This window comes from Erpetoichthys calabaricus, chromosome 3, assembly GCF_900747795.2.
Source record: "Erpetoichthys calabaricus chromosome 3, fErpCal1.3, whole genome shotgun sequence".
Classification (NCBI taxonomy): domain Eukaryota; kingdom Metazoa; phylum Chordata; class Cladistia; order Polypteriformes; family Polypteridae; genus Erpetoichthys; species Erpetoichthys calabaricus.
In genome coordinates, this window is record NC_041396.2 from 96,410,643 (window position 1) to 96,415,517 (window position 4,875).

The 4,875-nt window shown below is 48.1% G+C and overlaps 1 long non-coding RNA gene across 1 annotated transcript in view; it reads left to right on the forward strand.

The window, feature by feature from the left end:
* Positions 1 to 4,875, forward strand: part of LOC127527070 (uncharacterized) — a 251,752-nt gene that overhangs the window by 163,583 nt on the left and 83,294 nt on the right. The window lies entirely within an intron of this gene.

Below are 4,875 nucleotides of genomic sequence, written 5' to 3' on the forward strand. Positions count from 1 at the left end.
CAATGTGTTGACTGTGAAATTGGTTGGAATAAAAACTTGGAGTCACAAGGGTTCCCCAGGAATGAAAGTCTTTGTATTCATCCATCCATCCACCCATTGTCCACCGCTCATCCGAAGTCGGGTCGCGGGGGCAGCAGCCTAAGCAGGGAAGCCCAGACCTCCCTCTCCCCTGCCACCTCCTCCAGGGGGACCCCGAGGCATTCCCAGGCCAACCAGGAGATATAATCCTTCCAGCATGTCCTGGGTCTGCCCCATGGCCTTCTCCCTAAGGAAGTGTCCAGGGGGCATCCTGACCAGATGCCTGAACCACCTCAATCGACTCCTCTCAATGCGGAGGAGCAGCGACTCTACTCTGAGTCTCTCCCGGATAACTGAACTCCTCACCCTCTCTCTAAGGGAAAGTCCAGCCACCCTGCGGAGAAAACTCATTTCAGCCGCTTGTATCCGCGATCTTGCTCTTTCGGTCACTACCCAAAGCTTGTGGCCATAGGTGAGAGTAGGAACGTAGATCGACTGGTAAATTGACAATCTTGCCTTTTGGCTTAGCTCTCTCTTCACCACGACGGACCGTTGCAGAGCCCACATTACTGTGGATGCCGCACCGATCCGTCTGTCAACCTCCCGCTCCATTCTTCTCTCACTCGTGAACAACACCCAGAGATACTTGAACTCCTCCACTTGCAGTAATGTGTTCCTAACCTGGAGAGAGCATTCCATCCTTTTCCGGCTAAGAACCATGGCCTCGGATTTAGAGGTGCTGACTCTCCTCCCCACCGCTCCAGTGAGAGCTGGAGGTCACTGTCCGATGAAGCCAACAGAACCACGTCATCTGCAAATAGTAGAGACGAGATTCTGAGGCCACCGAACAAGACCCCCTCCGTTCCTTAGCTGCACCCAGAAATTCTGTCCATAAAACTTATGAACAGAATCAGTGACAAAGGGCAGCCCTGGCAGAGTCCAACCTCAACAGGAAACAAGTCTGACTTATTATCGGCAATGCGGACCAAGCTCCTGCTCCTCCAGTACAGGGACTGAATGGCTCATAACAACAAGCCTTGTATCCCGTACTGCCGGAGCATACCCCACAGGATGCTTCGAGGGACACGGTCGAATGCCTTCTCCAAATCCACAAAACACATGTGGACTGGTTGGGCAAACTCCCATGCCCCCTTCAGGATCCAGGCCAGGGTGTAGAGCTGGTCCAGTGTTCCACGGCCAGGACGGAATCCGCATTGTTCCTCTTGAATCCGAGATTCGACTATCGACTGAGCTCTCTTCTCTAGCACCCCTGAATAGACCTTACCAGGGAGGCTAAGGAGTATGATTCCTCCTATAGTTGCAGTACATCCTCTGGTCACCCTTCTTAAAAAGGGGGACCACCAGCCCAGTTTGCCAATCCAGAGGCACTGCTCCCGATGTCCATGCGATGCTGCAGAGACGTGCCAACCGGGACAGCCCCACTACATCCAGAGCCTTGAGGAACCCAGGGTAGACCTTGTCCACCCCATGGCCCCGCCACCTCAGAGCTTTTTAACTACCTCAGCCCCTGATATGGATGGGCGCCCCCCGAGGTCCTCCAGCTCTGCTTCCTCTAAGGAAGACATGCTGGTGGGATTGAGAAGATCCTCGAAGTATTCCTTCCACCGGTCAATAACGTCTGCAGTTGAAGTCAGCAGAGCCCCATCTCCATTGTACACAGTGTTGGTGGAGTACCGCTTTCCCCTCCTGAGGCGCTTGACGGTTTGCCAGAACCGTCTTGGTGCCGACCGAAAGTCGTTTTCCATGGCTTCCCTAAACTCCTCCCATTCCCAAGTTTCTGCCTCTGCAACAGCCGATGTTGCCACATGCTTGGCCCGCCGGTACCCCTCAGCTGCTTCTAGAGTCCCACTAATTAACCAGACCCGATAGGACTTTCTTCAACTTGACAGCCTCTCGAACCTTAGGTGTCTACCACCAGGTTTGTAGATTGTCGGTGGCTCTCGTGGCGGCAACCTTGCGGCTACAGCTCTGTTCTGCTGCTTCGACAATGGAGGCTCGGAACATGGCCCATTCAGACTCAATGTCCTTTGCCTCCCTCGGAATAAGATTGAAGTTCTGCCAGAGGTGGCAGTTAAAGATCTTACTGACCGGTTCCTCCACCAGACGTTCCCAGCAGACCCTCACTATACATTTGGGTCTGCCTGGTCTGTCCGGCAGCTTCTCCCACCATCTGATCCAAATTACCACCAGGTGGTGATCAGTTGACAGCTCAGCCCCTCTCTTCACCAGAGTGTCCAAGACATAAGGTCGCAGATCTGATGACATGATTACAAAGTCGATCATCGAGCTGCGACCTCGGGTATCCTGGCGCCAACTGCATTTATGGACACCCTTATGTTCGAACATGGTGTTCGTTATGGAAAATCCATGGCCAGCACAGAAGTCCAACAACTGAACACCCCTCGAGTTTAGATCGGGGAGGCCATTCCTCCCAATCACACCTCTCCAGGTTTCACTGTCATGGCCGATGTGAGTGTTTCAAGTCTCCCAGCAGGAAGATAGAGTCCCCAGGAGCTGTGCTTCACAGCGCTTCCTCCAGGGACTCCAAGAGGGCTGGGTACTCTGAACTGCCATTCGGCACATAAGCGCAAGCAACAGTCAGAGTCCTTCCCCCAACTGGAAAGCACAGGCAAGCAACCCTCTCATCCAATGGGGAAAACCCCAACGTGCAGGCCTCGAGCCAGGGGGCCAGAAGCACTCCTGCCCCACGCCTTTCACCCCCAGCAACTACAGAGTGGAACAAAGTCCAGCCTCTCTCAAGAGGAATGGTTCCAGAGCCCAGACGGTGTGTAGAGGTGAGCCCGACTATATCTAGCCGGTACCTCTCAACTTCTTGCACCAGTTCAGGCTCCTTCCCCGCCAGAGAGGTAACACTCCTTGTCCCAAGTGCCACTTTCGGTAACCGTGGCTCGGAACACCAGGGCTCCCGCCTTCGGCCATCACCCATATCACATTGCACCTGACCCCTATGGCCTTTCTTGCAGGTGGTGGGCCCACAACAGAGTGGAACCATGTTGCTCCTTTGGGCTGAGCCCGGCTGGGCCCCGTGGTCAAAGGTCCAGCCACCAGGCGCTCACCAGCAAGCCCCTCCCCCGGGCCTGGCTCCAGAGTGGGGCCCCGGGTACCCTTTCCCGGGCAAGGGAAATGCCAATCCTTGATTTAAATCCATGTGGGGTCTCTGAATCAAGTTAGTCTGGACCTTCACCTCAGCCCTGTTTGCCTTGGGAAACTCTACCAGGAGCATGTAGCTCCCGACAACACAGCTCCGAGGATCACTAGACCGCGCAAGCCCTTCTGCCACGGCAAGGCCTTGATCCAAGAAGTCTTTGTATATTTTATCATTATTACTCCCATTGTGCCTACCCTCCTGGATTAACAAGAAATGTTGCTTAAGATTCAAATCTGTTTAAGAATAAAATGACTGGTCAGGCTGGAAACCTTCAGATGACATGTCCAGAAAAGGCCCTGGTTGAGAAATGCATTGATCTACTGTATTAGTTTTCTGAATTTGTTTAATATAATTAGTGGGGCATGGGGAGAAATCCTGGCAGCACTGAATGCAAGCCAGGAGTTCATCTGGACATGACACAAACACGCACTCACTCATACTGGCATTATTTAGACTTGCCAAATAACATAATACCCCTTAAACACACAACCAACCTTTACTGCTCTCCCACTTCTAAAACAGAATATTCTTTTCTTAAAGACGCTGAAAAGAAAAACAGCAGGGGAAGAAATTAGTTCCCTTTTACACTGTGGAAGGACTTACAAAGCCATTATGCCATGTTAAAGACAATTCCATATATTAATTTTCTCCATTATAGGCTCCAGGATTATGAAATTAGCATTGTCAGTTAACTTAATTTGCCTCTTTGGACTAGTCTTTTTGAAAAGTTTTACTTAACTAGGAAAGATAATGGAAAACTTGTTCTATTTTATAACAACCAGATTATACTTTAACTAACTAGTACTGTGTTATACACAAATTAATTGCTGGTAAGAACTGAAGCTGTAATTATGGTTTCCAGGACTGGAATTGGTATGTATAAATTGACTTACTAGAAAACGCAAGAGAAGAAACACTTCAGATCTGAGGAGTACTCCCGACTCTTAATTACTCCTGCATCTTATGAAAAAGAAACCATTTACAAAACATTAAGCAAAAATAAAGTGATAAAAGTATTTTGTTATTTATGACTCTCATTGCTGACCTAACTGTATCAGTCACAGTGAAGAATTTAGCAGTTCTTGTTAAAAGGAAAGTACATTGTTGTTTTTACTATTTAAAAATTAAAATATCACTAACACAGAAAATCAATGACTTGCTTAGTTAAATAGCTTTACAATTTAAAGCTATTTTGGATTTTATTTATTTATTTTTAAAATAATGTACTAAGAAGCTAATGTTTTTATTTTGTAACTCTTGCTGAGTTGGGGATTTTTTATCCTCATTCTGGGCTTCTCAGTCAAACGTCACCTCACGGTTATAGCACATAAATCAGTTATAATACTTGTTTAAAGTGTCACTTTGACGCAGCACCTGAATATGGGTTTAAGTGCTTTTCTACATTCACGGTGTGTGCAACATTTACTTTAAAATCAATTTTACCTTGCTTCCAAGCATCTTTCCAAAAGCACTGACACACCCAGTCAAAGATCCTTAGCCAGAACGTCTCTCTGCTTATCTATCACACAAAGATGAAATGCAACTCCAAACACAAGCCATTAATACAACATTTGATTAAAAATAAAGAGAGTGGTAATTTTGAGGGCTAACAAGTAAAAATATGTGCAAGATGTTTTATGTAAAAATTTAGTCACAAATTCACACAA